The 16568-nt window shown below is 41.4% G+C and overlaps 1 protein-coding gene across 2 annotated transcripts in view; it reads left to right on the top strand.

The window, feature by feature from the left end:
* Nucleotides 1–512: 512 nt before the first annotated feature.
* The window catches only part of nlgn2a (neuroligin 2a), a 233541-nt gene continuing 217485 nt past the window's right edge, over nt 513–16568 (top strand). Inside the window, exon 1 of one of the 2 annotated variants that reach the window (XM_065950222.1) lies at nt 513–1566. The gene's annotated coding sequence lies outside the window, so the exon portion shown is untranslated. The remainder of the gene's footprint in view (nt 1567–16568) is intronic. The other variant, XM_065950221.1, reaches the window with a different exon arrangement.

Consider the following 16568-nt stretch of genomic DNA (forward strand, 5'->3'; position numbering starts at 1 on the left):
GCACCTAAAGTAAAACATAAAATAAATAAATGTGCAAGCTGGTGAAGTCAGCAATCCTACCCTAAAAAAATGTGTAGAATCTTCCCAATGGGACTTGTTGAGATGATTAGTGAGTGAGTGAGTGCATATCCTAATCACATTTTTATCTTGTGCTGTATTACTATAAAATTCATTTAATACCCTATTTGGCACTCAAAATGCTTATGTGATATTTAACCCTCTCTGATTACCATTGTTGGTCTTCTACAGGGATCAGTGCGGGCAGAAATTAGGAGAGTTGTTCCTTTCCCAAAGGTGAAAAAAGAGTAATCTCTATAAAAGAGATAGGAAGATACAGTGTAATAACTGAGGGATGCTAAAAGTCGATGGGTGAAGAGTGAACTGATATTGGCAAGGGAAGATACAAGGTGGAGGAATGGATGAGGGGAGGAGGTAAATAAATGGGCTAGTATCCCTTTAACGTCTTCTGACGTCATGCTGATGCAGATATGCCCGGCTTGATGCGAGCAGAGGAGAGGAGAGGAGAGTGATGCCGTAAAAATGAAACTCCTCAGCACTAATTTCCCCATCCCCTCTACAGGAGAAGATGGAGTGCGACCCTCCACGTCACCGTGCACACAGAGAGCGGATTAACACGCGTTTCACCTCTGAGTGACAGAAACTGCAGCGAACGCGACACTTTTTTTTTTTTTTTTAGTAGAAAAGCGACAATATTGAGGTCAGAGGAAAAGCGTTGCCAGGGCGACCAGCTTTGCGCGCCGGGGACCGGAGTTTGCGTGCCCTGCGAGGTTGCGTGCGTACGTGCGCGGTCACGCCAACCACACAGCGACAGCGGCAGCAGAGGCAGCATCTTCTGACGAGAATACCCCGGACCCACACTGAACAAGTCCACGTCCACGACCTACAGCCAGTCGAGGCTTGAACCAGGAGCGGCTGTGTCGGGGAGTTCTCCTTTTTGGGGAGGGGGATTTTACTGAGGATTTATCGACGACGTCCCAGAAAAAAAAAAAAAAAAAAAGCTCAAAAAACTAGAGTCGCTGCGGTCATTCATTGGTCAACACAGATGACACTTCCCCGGCTGTCAAATTTAACCGAGACCCCGCAGAGCTGTCCGGGTTATCGGGGGTCATTTTTGCCGTTTTTGAGGCGTCGTTGAAAAAGACCCCCCTTTCCTGAGGTATAAAACGGACTGTCAGCTGTGAAATTAAATAATTTATCTTGCCGTGCTGGAGAATACAGGGACTGAGCTGCTCGGACAGGGAGTCATGCTACATCCTGCTGTATTTGCTGTGTGATGCAGTAGAGCAGCCTTTATTTTATTTTTTCTGTCATCGTCTCCAGTCATGAAGTACCACCTGCCGGCCCGCTTGGATTGAACGAGGCTCCAGTTGTTTTTTGTGTGTTTTTTTTCGTTTTTATCGTTTTTTTTAACCAAGCACTTTTTGCTCGCTTGGCATTTACCTCTGCTGGAGGAAAGGTTTTTGTGAAGAGGAGGACGAAGTCTCTTGACAAAACAATTGGTGGGAATCTGGCTCCCAACCACCCCCGAGCATCACAAATTAACAGGTAGGCTCACTTTACATGCTCTCTGTGAGGAGATTATTCTCTCTGAAAATCAGATTCACACACAGAAATGTATTGTTTCAATTAAGTATTGTTCTAAATTTGCATCTAATTTACATATTCAATTGCATGCGCGTGCAGAAATAGAAAGCCTTTACTGTCATACAATTGTACAAAGAGTGTGTGTGTGTGTGTGTGTGTGTGTGTGTGTGTGTGTGTGTGTGTGTGTGTGTGTGTGTGTGTGTTTGTGAGCTTGAAAACCGGCTTTGATATTGGTAGTGAAAAAAGATTTAGAATTCAGGACATTTTTGAAAATCTATTTTTTTTTTGTGGGGGAATTAAAAAAATTGGTGCCAATATGTAATTTCTGGGAAACGTAAACTGCAAAAAAAAGCACTTGTCTTAAACATATCTGATGACAGATATCTTGTTTTCTTTGCCAGTGTGTTTTCTGCTTGCTGCATGTTTTGGTGTGTTGAATGTGTGTTGCATTTTGCTGTAAGGTAATGTCCAACATTTTGTGAATGCATCATGCAGCAAGGCAAGCTGGCTCCTTCATAACAGAGAAGATGTATCCACCACTAGACCAATAATGAGGTCTTTGGACTCAGAGATCCTTTTGGTGGAATGAGACAAACAGAGGCTGCTATTCAGTGAGGCTGAGCTAATTTCTCTGTCCTCACAACATGCAGAATGTGAAGCTTTTAAATCCCAAGCGCTTTGCTGAGATTTCACCGATGCTGCATTGGTCATATGTTGTAAACTGTGTTTTATCTGAGTATTGTTTGAAAAAGATTTAAAGGAAAATGTTGCAGGCCGACCAGTCTGTGCTGCAGACAGATGTGATGCAAAAACTCACAAAAGTCTCCTTTTTACATCCTTAAAAATGTTAATGAACAAGAGCATATTTTCATGGGGTCTTTAGACTCAAAAAGACCAGAAATGCCATGACCATGAGGACAAATTCCCCTAAATCCCCCCCTGCACACACACAAATTGATGCGCACACACACAGCAGGAAGAATGGGGTGCATTTATATGCTGTGGCTGGTGTTGTGGGGCATTCGGATCGGCAGGGCCTGCTAGATGATAGAATTCAGCAGGGACAAGAAGACCTCTGTTCTTATCTGCAGCGACGAGGAAGGGGAAGGCAGCTCTCTGCTCAGCTCACCTCGGCTTCTCTCCTTTGGTTTAGGCAGCTAGCATCCTGCCCGTATAGCAGATAGTGAAATCTACTCTATGGGGAGAAAACATCTAAATGGAGTCAAGGGGAAGGAAATATGTGCGGCTGTGCTTGTGTTTAATAAATGTTGATATTTATCTCACTGGCTAGTTTGGAAATGTTGAAGACCTGTGGAGATGTGTAAGGGGGATAAAGGTAATGCAGTCTGTTAAAGGGAGTCATTTGTAGGAGAAAAGTGAACGAGATGAGGAGACATTGTAGAGGAGTTCCTGCAGCATTGCATTACATTATATTCTCTTTTTATTGAATTTTATTGACACGTTTGTTTGTATATATGCAAGGCCACATGAAAACCTGCTTAATGCTTTTCAAAGTGGTAAGGAGCAGCAAAGCTGGAGGCAGATGTTGTTTGGTAGATTGATGACTCCTAGAGCAGGTCGCTAAGCAGTCAACAGATGCAGCGGTGACAAGGTGGGTTTGAGATAGTCATCACAATCAGTCCGTAAAATCCCCATCACTCCATTTCCTGCTGCTTATTTTACTCCTCACTATTTATTCTGTGTGTAGATAAATCAGTGACAGCAGCCCCCCCCCCCCTGTGCGCTGGGATGTTTTTTCTGACTGGGTTGACAGCAGTCGCTGCTAATTTTAGGTGAGAGATGTCATCAGTGTAAAAAAAATCTTCAGCATTATGGCAGCTGACATGTTGACTGGAGAACAGGGGACCCATCTGATGAATGCTGGTGAAATTAAATGTTTGTTTAGTAAAGGCGAAATGAATTAGTAAAGCAAAGGCTGGCTGAACACCAAGTCCTCAGGGAGGCGCTGTTGCTCATATCTCCCGTCTGTTATGAGAAGCAGATGAAGGAGAGCAATTTGTCAGTCATCGCTTTGAAGGTGCAGTATTTATTTCAGGACTGCTGGCATAGTTTTGTTTCCCCAACAGTAAGTATGTCTTGTACTTCAGGCTAACTTGAGTTCAAGACTATATGGGGCGGCTGTGGCTCAGTGGTAGAGTCGGTCGTCTCTCAACTGGAAGGTTGGGGCTTCAATCCCCAGCTCCTGCAGCCACATGTCCGATATGTCCTTGAGCAAGACATTTAACCCTGAATGCATGTGTATGTGACTTCTGATGGTAACACAGCAGCCATCAGTATGTGAATGTGTAGGTGTGACCTGCAGTGAAAAAGCACTTTGAGTAGTAAGAAGACTAGAAACGCTCAATACAAGCTCAAGTCCATTTGAAATTTACCATATGGCAGAACATTGATTGCTTAGAAGTTGAGAATGTCAAAAGTATCTCTCAAGAAATTGCATAGTACAGTCATATTTCTTTTTGTAATAACTAGCCCAGTTAAACTCAATTCCAAGAAAGCTTACAAAAACATGAAGGACATATTCTGAAAATGTGTTCAGTTTTTGTGCTAAAACTATTTTGGTTGTGGGTGTACTGTGGATTTAAAGAACACTTCTTATATCGAGGTAATAGAGAAATATGTCTCCCTGCGATAGCAAAAGCCTGTTGCTGTGTCATCATCAGTGCCCAGCGTTTGATCATTTCAATTTCAATTACGATTTTGACTTTGATTTTGATCTCAATATCAATCAAAATAATCATGCTTATCATTTTTTCCACGATTGAACAACCCTAGTTATCATCTATGCAAACTGTACCTGTGCCTTTTGTTGAAGATAATAATGCTGATTGAATGGAGTATCTCAACAGTGGATGCTGTGTTCATACAGCCCGGCTTGGTAAATGATAACAAGCAGTTCCCAATGGGACTCTGCGTCTCCTCCCTTGAGCACCAGCGTCCCCATGTAATCACCCAGTCTTTTATATTTGTTTGTTGACAAGCGCATGCTACCTCTCTCTATTCATTGGATTATTTCGACTTTTCAATGAAATCTGTTCTCTGCTTTTGTAAGACCATATAGACCTGCTAAACTCTTTTATTGCCATTATTCCTCATTCATTGTAGTTATTTGTTTCTCTGCAACCCAGTGGTTCAAAGGGAACACAGCGATGTTTGTAAGTTGTGTGCTATTGCTATGCAGCATCTTCTTGTGAGGAAGCTTTATGTTTTTCTTTTAACTGCTTTTAATCCTGTGCCATCGATCCATCGTCTGTTTGTAAAGGCGTTAAAATAATCAAAAACCATGTTTCAATATCAGCTGCTGCTGCTTTATCCAATAGGCTGGAAGCTGTTTTTTTCCTTCTTGAATGATAAAGCCAAGGGAAACAAATTTCCTGGGGCTGTGCAGAGTCATCGAATATTGCACTGACATTTCACATAAAAACTAAACAAACCTCAGCATTAGCATGTCATATTCACCTCTCTTTTACAGCTGGCTATAAAATGACCTGCAAAGTTGAATGTCCAATTTAGTAGAATCATGCAGCGCATACTGTCTACTGTTGACCAGACAATATTCTTTCCAAGTAAATTGAAGGGATGAATATAAATGACTTTATTATGTATTTTTGATGATTGTCCTCTGAGGCGAGTACCTCCATCTTCTGAGCGTAGTCTTGTCTGTTTTGTTGTGGTTCTCTTTAGAGTGCTGGACTCCCACAGTCCCTCCACAGTGGCCACTCTCTATCCTTTGTCTAAGGCTGTTGAATAAGATCTTTGCTCTCTGGGGTTCAAAGATGGAATTCAAGCTATTACTTGTCATCATTTTTCCTCTCTGTTATTCAGCTTTTGTCGTCCTCCTTTCCTCTTCATTTCTCCTGCATTCTGCCTTCATTTTGTTTGTTCCCTCTCACTCTTTCTGTCTCTCTTGTCTTTCCCTCACATTTGTTTTTTTTTTTAATTTCTACCTCTGTCTCCTCCTCACCTTGTCCTCAAACCACCACGTTGTCTGTCATCCTCGGGCAAACTTTGCTGTAGTGTCCCCAGTTACCTTATTAAGGTGAGAATCAAGGTCAAACACCATGACACATTGGATCAAAAAAAACCTGATGTGTGCTTTCAGACTCTCCAGCCAACAGCTGCAATAGCAACCCTTATATCCCCTTACCCCTCCTATCTCCTGCTGGAACCAAGGCTGACCACCGGTCAAGATCAATGGATATTTTAGTCTCTACTTCAAAGAGATAAACACCCAAGAAAGTCAAAAAAAATAGCAGGAAACCACCCAGAATACCCATTACTCCCCTGTATGGCTCTACATTCCCCCTTGACAGTGTAAAACCTGCAGAGATTAAAAACCACTGTCGAGTGATACTTTTTTCCCAGTGATTTTTCTTAAAGAAATAATTCCATTCATCACAGAAGTGCGAGACTACAATGGGATTTCCTGCCTGCCGTGTTGGAGAGTAAGATCCTGAATAGAAGGCATGAAACAGATTTGATGGAATCGACAGCAGTCAAGTCAGCAACAGCTGGGATTAAATACATCCTGCTTTCTGGCCAATCAGATTGACTGACAGTTGGAATCCATGTTCCTCTGAGTAGTGCAGCTCATCCCTTTGGCAATTGGTCGACTTCCCTTTATTGTCTCCTTGTGAATCCATGGGGAATTTCACCTGCATGCTTTGTTTTTAGTCTTTAATACCCCTTTGCAATCCCGTCATAGTCGAGGGATTTTACACAGAAATCTCAGTGCTACATAGCTTTGGAGATTAATGTTATTTATTACATTGTCTCTTAAACACCGAGCTACATTTTATTTGTGTCTCTAGATCACACACTGTGGTACCAAAGCCATCGATGGGGAAGCAGATAAATTGAGTGAGTTATGGTATTGACAGCATCTCAAGGTCAGGTGTAGCCACATCTCTGCGAGCACTCCACAGTATACCCTCAGCATCGCAAACAAGCTCAGGGTCAACAGGTCTGGAGACAGGCGGGTAGGCAGGTCGCTATATCTACCCTCTTTACCCGAGACAGAGAGAGGGGAAGAGAATGTGCTCTGAAAGTCAAGTGACCTTGGACGTCATGAGAGCGGAGGAAGAAGAGCAAACAGGAGAGCGTTTCAGAAAACTGTGAAGAGGAAGCGTCACATACAACAGGCTAAGAGACATTACAACACCACCACCGTCTCTATTTTGCAAAATCCTAACATCTGCTATACGCTACCTCTTCCCTGCTGTTGTAGCCACATTAGTATGGGCTGACACACCACCGCACATATTAGTATGAGCTGTCAGCTGGAGCGCTAACAACTAGCTAGAAAAAGACCTGTTGAATCGTTATGCTGGCAAAAAAAAGAAAAAAAGGCAGCAGCAGTTGCGGATGTGTTGGCCAACATGCTGAAGTGTTATCACTGTGGCTGCACTGTATAATGATGAGGGGTTGTTATAAAACACACACACACACACACACACACACACACACACACCGCTCTGAGTACCAGCTTAAGTCAGTCAAACATAACGAGCCTCTGCTGCGGCATAGCCAGTGGCTGTCCCTTAGAACAGGCGAGGCCGTTACCTATTTGATATCCATCTGTTGACATAAGTGATGATGGTTCTAGTGCTTAACTTTGAGGCATGGCCAGAGCCGCCTGCTAATGGGAACACTTGGGGATGCTGGGATACCAGTCACTGCTGTCAGTCTCCCAGGGAGTGCTGCCTTGATGAGCTCTGCTTGAGCTGTTTTTTCACTACCATCTGTGCTATCTCTTCTACTGTTAAGACACTTTTTGTACACCATGGGAGTGCACATACTTCAGCCTAGCTATACGTGCCTCAACCTCTCCACCTCTTGAGCAAATGGAGCGTTTCAAGTACTTCCTGGTTCTGTCTAGCTCCGGTTGATGCATTGTTTGTCTGCCGGGCTTTAGCTGTTGTTATGGGCGGATGCTAATGAAAAGAATAAGCCTGTTCTTACATAATGAATTAGGATGTCTCCTCCTTGACAGGCCCTTGCAAGATTCAGGATATGTGTGTGTGTTTGTGTGGATGTGTGTGTGTGCTGGTAAGGACAAAAAAGCAGAGGCAGGACAGTGATGAACGAGCACCAGAATGGCAGCGTTACACTCCCGCGCTTGATGATGCCAAGCAGGCGATGAGCTTTGCTGTTATTGTCACAATCAGCAAAGAAAACAATAACCCTCTGGAGGAAAGAAAGGACACATATTTATGCATGTGAACACACTCACACAACTGTGAAAAAAGGTTCTGCCATTGTGCACATTCTAGAGAGCAAAATGCCTCACAACGGCTGGCACGCCTTTCTACTTTGATTTGTTTTCACCAAATGCACTTTTCTTTTCTTTTTTTTGTTTTCTCTTAATATTTAAGGATGCGGCGCGTGTATCCTCCATCCTTCATTGAAAACAATGTGTGTTCTTGAATCATTCATCTGTGGCTCTTCACACTGTCTCTCAAGGCTGGAGCAATTGTTCTGCTGACAAATGGTAGCAGGAAAAACAGAGCTAAATTCCAATCTGTGTGGATCACTCCTATAGGCCTATAGCACTCTGCATGGGAGGATACAGGTAGCATCAAACAGCACAGGGTACATAAATGTCAGTGTTCTGGTGCTTACTGAACTTTATTGAGTGCACTTATCTGCTACCCTCAGGCCTCAGTATCTTGGTGAAAATGACTCATCTTCCCTGTGCAGTGCCCTTCATATGTCCCCTTTTGAGGGTCTGAACTTAACTAAAAGTGTGAGAAAGGGAAAAGGAAAGGATCTTTTAGGCAAGGAGGCAAAAGTGATAATAATAGTAACATAGAGGAAAGATAGATCGATAGATACTTTATTGAGCCCGAGGGAAATTCAAAGCATCCAGTAGCAAGTTACAAAGACGTACATGACATGAAACATTTGTTACAAATTAACCACAAAACCAACGCTGCCCCACATATATATTAACCCCCCAAAAAGATTTAAAGAATACCCCTATGAATCAAACTTAAACTGTGCAATTAAAAATAGATTTATACAAGAAATGTACCCGTGCAGGGATAAAAATGCGTGCAAGATGTGCAATTTAAACAAGAACCTATAAACAGTTGAGGAAAAAAATCTGTAATTAGACCTGAATATAAAGAATAAGTGTTGACCTTCTGAAGTTGTGTTGTTTATATATGTACAGCAATGTTTAAAAAGAAGATTATCAAAAAACAGACATTAAATAACAGTCAGTGCAAATAATAAAGGTGCGAAAGGAAGCATTATACAGATTAAAGAACAAGGAATGTATATGTAGCTTAAAAAAGGGTGGGAAAGCTCACTATTACAGGAGGAAAGATTGTCACCTTAATTAGCTAAAGTAAGAGGATGTAACCTTGATCACATGCCAGCATGAACAGTTAATAAGTGTTGGTATTCTATGCCTAGATATATGTTGTGTGTATTGCTTTTCACTGCTGAAAAATGCTTGGTGGGGGTGTTTCTGCAAAGACAAGCGCTGGGAAAGAAAGCACCCAGAGCTCCCCTGGTGCTTACATGAAACAACCTCTTTCCGTTTGGGTTCAAACACCAGGGACTTGGAAATAAGAAGGCGAGTAAGGGAAAGGGGCGGCGATTTAAAAGGCTTCGAGTCAGCAGGATTTTTCTCTCACTTCTCTCTCTCCTCTTGAAGGGGAATAAACATATATGAAATGAAAAGCTCCATCGTTGTTTTGTATTCTGGAATACAGAACATTATGCTTTGATGTCGTTGCATGAGCTGTATGTGTTTTCTCCCTTTTCAATATTTTGTAACAGTACATCAACTATTTGTGTGAATTGATTTTCCAAAGGTCTCTGAAAGACTGCCCTATGGATTGTGTTCTTGACATCTTCTTTTGCCAGACTTTGACAAATCTGAGGAGGTGGAGAACCATTGATTCATGTCGGTGAGCCGATAGCTCATAGTCATTACTAAAATTAAGGAACTTCATTCATTCTTATTGGATAGTGCAAGACAATTTAGTAATATACACAAGGGAATTGGGCTTTGATAGTTATCTCCATGTCCTACCTCTCCTTTTGTGAACCTGCTAACCTCCACCCATTTACCCTCCCATACCTCCTCCCTTTTCTTTCCCACTGCTATTCAGGCCATCCTCTGCCTTCTCCATTTTCTCCTTTCTTCACTTAATTAACCCATTGATCAGGATGCTCATAAATTAGCCCTCTGGAGAGGCCCTCATAGAGCACTCCTTCCCTCCTCCCACACCCCAACACCTATTCATTCCTTGGCGTCACTGTTACAAACAAGGTCCCTGGACTGTCATAGGCCGTCTTGGTGTCATCGTCTGCAGCCAGATGTATTTTTCAAAATCTCAGTTGATTCAGCCGGCCGGGAATTTACAAAAAACTGAAGATGGTGGAAAAGGGGAATTACAGCAAGTACGGAGCTGGCAGTTGTCTAGAGGTCAATGCTGCCCTTGTACAACCCCTCAATTCATTAGACGCACATAGCTCAACCTTTTCATGGCACACCCCCCATCCCCCCGTGTCTGTAAATGTTTCCCCCTTCCTTCCGTCTCTCTCTTTTGCTCTCTCCGTCTGACCTGTTCTCCAGAGCAGGGTGCGGGGTGCCTGCTCAGAGATTTGCCCAATTAGGAGAATCTCAGAGATCATTATGGAGGGAGGCCCCCCCCACCCCCCGTCCTGCCTCTTCACTCTTAATTGCTGTTAACATTGCTTGTACCGGCCTAATCTGTTCCATCTTAACCCTCTACCACTAGCAGTAATTATTATTTTTTAAATGTCCTTTGTCACTATACCTTTTTCCTTTTTTGCTAGATCTCATGACAATCATTCTTTTGTCAGCTCTTTATTTCCACTGCATTTAAATCTCCCATACCCTTCCTTGCGTCTGCATGCATTGCCCCATGGTGCATCACACCTTATGCCCTCTTTTCAGTTTTTATCTTTACCTAAAAGAGTGTGAAGTTACACCAAATGGATCTGAACTAAATGTGTTTTATATATTGTCTGATTTAGGGTGGGTGGATGGTTTGATTTAAAAGCCTAGCCCATTTGTACATGATTCATGCATATCCTGCTTAATATAGAATTATTTGGCAAACTGCAGAGGGGAACGCATAAGAGAAATATTTTCTGTTAAGAGAGTAGCAACAAGAACTTTGTCACAATAATACTCACATTGGGGGGGGGGTACAGGGGAAATATACTTATCCACCACAATTGCGAGCTTGGGTTTTCTCCTCAGCTTCTGGTGCGTCTAGCTACACAGGGTGCTTTATCAACACCTTTGGCAAGTAGCAGCTGGGAGGGAGCCACACAAGAATTCTTTCTTGCAATGTTTGCTGCAATACAGCAGAGTCTCAACTAGACGGTGTATTAGAAGTGGACCTACCTACCTTGGTGTCAACTATTAATTAGTGTACTACCATTTAGGCGCCTTAAAAATGTACCTTAGCCTCCATCTCTTGTGCAGTTTTGTAGTATTTGTACGGATTGGACCTGATATGCAGGTGGCAGCCTTCTCCGATAGTCTAACAAAGACATTAAAAGGCTAATTGTGTGATGGCCATAAAGATGAGTTTAGTTTAGTTCATTGGTTTATTTGACTGGGGCCATGCACAACTCAGTTGTTTGACCGGGGTTGAATTTACATTATTTTTGAGGAGCAAAATAAAGATGCTCTTCTATAATTCCTTCTGTGGCTAGGACTGTTGTTAGACAACTTTTGTATATTTTTTTGGTGTTTGATAATCCTTGTCAAGCCGTATTTCGGTTGAACTTTAACTCTTGCATTGGTAATGAAACGCATTTCACCATCCCTCGTGGTCATCTGCAAATGAAAACGGCAAAGGCAGTGAAGATTCAAAGGTGCAGGGTGCCTGCAGGGAACAGCTGTGTGCATGCCCGTGGCTGTGATGAATGGATTCCTCCCTGCCAATGTGGTGGCCTACAGTTGCTATGACTTGAGGGAATAGATTCAGCAGAAGATGTTATTGCCGGAGATCCGACTCAGGGGGCCTGCTTTGGGATTACCTGTCTTTGTCCTATAGAGGGTTAGACAATACATCAAAATAAACATCTTCTTTTAACATATAAACACAACGAGGCAAAGCAGTGGCTTCAGTCACCTGCTGTTACTTTCTGGGGAAATTTAAGAGCCTCAAGTTCTGGTGAGGTGAGTGTCCTCTTGTTTGTCAGACCACATTGAGTTAGATATTGCGAGATTGCTGACTCCTGCGTTCTCCTGTGGCTCGGCCTGTCACGCACTTGCTCATATGCAAGGACACACACATGCAGGTTTAATAGCCTCGGGCGTGTTTTACCATAGCTGTCACTGCAGCATTAGAGTAAATATGTTTAGGGAATTATCTGATCTGCCAAGTGCCTTCTCTAGCTCACAAGTCTTTGTCTCTGTACAACAGTTATAATGCTATTACATTTACTCTAGTCAGAGCCAGACTTCAAGGTCAGTTGAGACAGACAGGATTTTAGAGTCAGAACTAAGCAGAGAACTAGTTTAATATTGTGGTTTTATGCATTAGGGTAAAATGCTTCTCATGGGTTCTAAAAGTCAAGGTCAGTGATAACACTATCACATGCAGGGAGACAGGGAATGCAACATTAAGTACCACCCAACTTTATCCCCGGATTGACAGAGAGTTATGGCTCTGCAGAATTATGGATGACCAGGCTGTAGTGGGACAGGTGTTACTCACAAACCTTTAGTTTATTTCGATTAGTATTTTTGTTCCCATTTTTGCCTGTCTTTTTTTATAGACAACACATCAGAGCTTTACTAGTTCCCTTTAAATGTCCTGGAAATGAATGTCCCTCTAGTTAAAGTGTGACTTCTACCTGAGTACCTGAGTTTTCTGATTCTTAGTTGAGCACTTCTGGTCAGCCTGTATTAATAGCTTATTTGTTTCATATATGACTTGATTATATGTAAAACAAAATTGGACCAGGAGTTCTGCACCAAACAGAAACTGTGTATAATATTTATGGTTGAGATTTAAAAAGTCTTGATGAATTCAAAACCAAAACATTGGTCACTTTAAAATCTATATTGATGAAAATAAATGCTCTACTGTTTCCCTAAAGACACCATATTGATCTCTTTTACTGTTAAACTGACAGATGATCCATATAGGGTTGTCAAAATGTTCAATACTTTTCCTTCACCACATTTTAAAACAATGTTATCTCCATTACGTCGAAAGGCCATTAGAAGCGTTACCAAAACTTCTCCTACAGATCTTCAGTAAACCTTTTAACCAAAGGCTGCATCAACTGATGAGAGCCAGCACAAATACCATTACCACATATTTGTGTTTTTAGACAGTATGCAGGAGTTTGCCTGCTGCTTTTGCTAATTAGAAACAAGAAATCATCCACTATTTGGCTACTCAAACTTATTCTACGATTATACAATTCATTTAGCAGACTGCTTTTCCAGAAAAAAAGGAACAATGTCAGTAAGAGCAAACGATCAGCTTTGAGTCTGATTGGACACACAGGTGCTGACAGGAAGTGACCAGAGGCAAAGCACAACATTGACGGCAGTTCTTGAGAGCTCTAATCAGTATAGAAACCATCTTATAAGTCGTCGTTATCAAACAAAAAACCATCATCATTACCATCATCATCATCAATAATATGGAGACCATCATCATTAAGTTAGTAGGTATTCATGAAAGAGCTGGGTCTTTAGCTTTTTCTTAGCTTATATATTTGATATCAAAACGGGTATCAATCTTGTTTGATTTGTACTTAAAAAGTATATTAAGTGTATGACATCAATGCCGCGATTCTTGCAGGTAGACCTCACTTGATAGATAAGCCAGGTATACCTTGTTCAAAGACTTAATGATTTAAACCATTCAAATCCACCTACTTTCCCTTAATCCACATGATTATCTTTAACCTGTAAGCACTGAAGTTGTGGTAAATTATGACCCGCAGCTGTAATACCCAGCATCAAAATATTGCAGTATAAGTTATCTTTAGTACATCTTCCAAGCTATGTGAATCACCTTCCATTTCATATAATTAACCTTTGTTTGTGTTTTATTTAGTTTCCTCTGTGGAGACTTTCATTTCTTCAAAGTCAAATTTAAATTCTGTGTTTTTAAGCCAGATTCAGGAGTTTTGGTACCTTTAGCCACTCCAATCCCCCTGCTGTCAATGATCCTTGTGTTGAACAGTGACACACTAAATCAGAACAAACATCCAGTCTATCATGTTATCTACAACCGATGCATGATGGGTACAGACCCTGGCACAAAACAGAAACCATCCTTCAGTTGGCTGCCGGTGTCTGTGATGAAGTGGCTGCTGTGGTGCAGGACTGTCGTGGGCTCTTTGCGCCCCATTATAGATGACAGGCAAGGCGCCGTTCGCATATATAAACAGGTTTTCTGCATTGAGAAATGTATGAAAGCAGCTTGGAGAGATAAATGGAGGGAGAGAGAAAAAGGAGCTGAAAGCTGAGCTGAGAAGTAAAAGATGAGGCATGCGCAGAGTAGAAGGTAAAGTTTTATGAAGTGTAGTTACTTCATCAGAGTCCCAATCATATGAAGTCTGGTTTCAATGTGATAATTAGATCCCTCACTCAGAAACCATTGAAAAATGAAGTTAAGGCCATGTTCCACCATTGAAGAAATCAAAGTGACTTGCTGGGGAGTTATTAAATCTGCTCTGCAGTCTATCAGAAGTTAAAGAGACCAAAAGAAGACAAGCAGCAGAGGAAAGTGCCAGGTCCTCGCAGGTGAGCCACTCGGAGTTGTCTGCTTTGATATGCTCCATAATGAAGGAAGAGATTGGGGCTTCTTTCATATACTTCAGACACAGCTTGATGCATCAAAGAAAGAACTTGACTGCTGTTGTCAGAAGCTCGAGGAAAAGAAGGACGGGCTGGTCAGCATGAAGTGCAGTGTTGCAGAGTCCACTCTGTTCTTGTTTTAAAGCAGCAGAGGGAGATGTGACTTAATGGTTTGGAAATGCTTGGCCTGTAAATTTGGAACCTGTTGGGTTGAACTTTACTGTAGACTCAAGAATGCAAAGCTGATGTAGACTGATGAAGTATAAGAAAAGTAAGATCAAACTGGTGATCTTGGTAATGTGATTTTTTTCTTTAGAGATTTAATCATTCAAAGTAGAAAATCCTTCCCACATCTATTTTATATGAGTAAGAGTAATGGGTCCATTAAAACCGTACAGGTAAACTCCTGCACACTGTCCAACTTGCGAACAATAGACACAAAAGACACTAGACCTTCATCAGATAAAACCTGTCCAACTTGCAAACAGTGTGCAGGAGTTCACCTGTGACTTTTAATCATTGACAGGAATATGTTAATCTGTGCACTTAAAGATAAATGGTTGGCTTTACTTTGGGCGATGCAAAGTACACATGTTGATGTAAAGTAGGGATGTTCCTAGGCCACTAAATTTGTTATCGGTTTAACAGAAATTTTAATTCAGAGTAAGCAACTCTGACAGCGGTCAAAACTAAGCTAAATCCAGGCCATAGCAAGCGTTGCAGTTTGAGCAGGATTCATGGCCAACATGTTTATTATTGGTTCAACCAAATAGAAATTCTGGTGTCATTTAGCAAGGGTGAAGCCATTTAACCATTGGTAGAATTCAACCAAATGCCCACATCCATAATTAAAACCAACAAGGGTTTGCATGAAAATAGTTTGTTCTAAAGATTTGACTTGTATTGATCATATAGTTACCAATTTATGTTAGAAAGATAAAAACCTCATAACCAGGGGATACTAAAATCTATTTTCAAAGATTCATTTAATTCAGCTAAAAAAAAACTTTCCCAAAAAAAGGATCCTCCTTATGATGCTCTTGAACTCTGCATGACTCTGCAAGTGATTAAGAAACACACGCCCGTTTCAAAGCAGACTGTCATGAATTTGAGATCACCCCAGAATTAAGGGAACTCGCTAAAGAAAGAAATGGTGCAAAGAAAAAGTAGAACAGCAGGTTCTCTATGTCAAATTTACATGAGGACACAGAATACTGTAACAGCATTAGACAAAGAAAAGGAGATTGTATTTATGTTAATGAAATGATAGAGTGTAGAATGAAAGGAGTGAAGTTTAGTAAATAGCACAACTGGCAGTAAATCATGCCCACTTTCATCATAAATGATGTTTTCTAAATGTTTGCGTTTGATAGTTTATTCAATGAGACGAGCAGTTTGATGTCAGCAGTCATGACTACAGTGTGTAAAAATTGTATGGCTCTGTGTGATGGTATGAAGATAGAGAAACCAATGCTCTTGCTATATGAAAAAAGAGAATAGCTACAAAGAATGTAAAAATGAATCATGTAGGATCGACACATGTATGAGCACAAAGACTCCAGTGTACACACTCTATGGTTTAAAGTGTAACTATACACTGTGTTAATGACATGCTCAGACACATTTCCAACATGTCCAAAGCACTTACACAGTCTCAGTATTTTCAGTTGGCTGTCTTTAGGGTCACATGCATAGTTGAGTTACACACAGTCATCAACATAACATACAAAGAGTTTGTGGAAAAACAAGTACAGTAAATGCATGCAGGCAAACCAAGCGTACTTACACACAGTTTGCACTCATTAGACTCAGTCAAGCATAATGGATACTGTCTTTAAGATAAAGGGGACATATTATGAAGAATCCTCTTCTACAGTGTTTCTGAACATTTATCTGGGTAACCTGAGTGTCTACTGACCCACAACATGTGAAATAAACCCATCCAGTCCTTTGTTTGTGGTCTGCATAAGTCTTACAACACAGAGAAAAATGCTCTGTTTCAAATGTGCTCTCCTTGTGATGTCACAGTGGGATTCTGGTCAAAAGAAATCCCCTCCCCTCCCCTGATATCTCCACCCATGGACTCCACCCTCAGCCTATATCAAAACTTTTTCACAGGTCGGCC

Source organism: Labrus bergylta, chromosome 22 (genome assembly GCF_963930695.1).
Source record: "Labrus bergylta chromosome 22, fLabBer1.1, whole genome shotgun sequence".
NCBI classification, from domain to species: domain Eukaryota; kingdom Metazoa; phylum Chordata; class Actinopteri; order Labriformes; family Labridae; genus Labrus; species Labrus bergylta.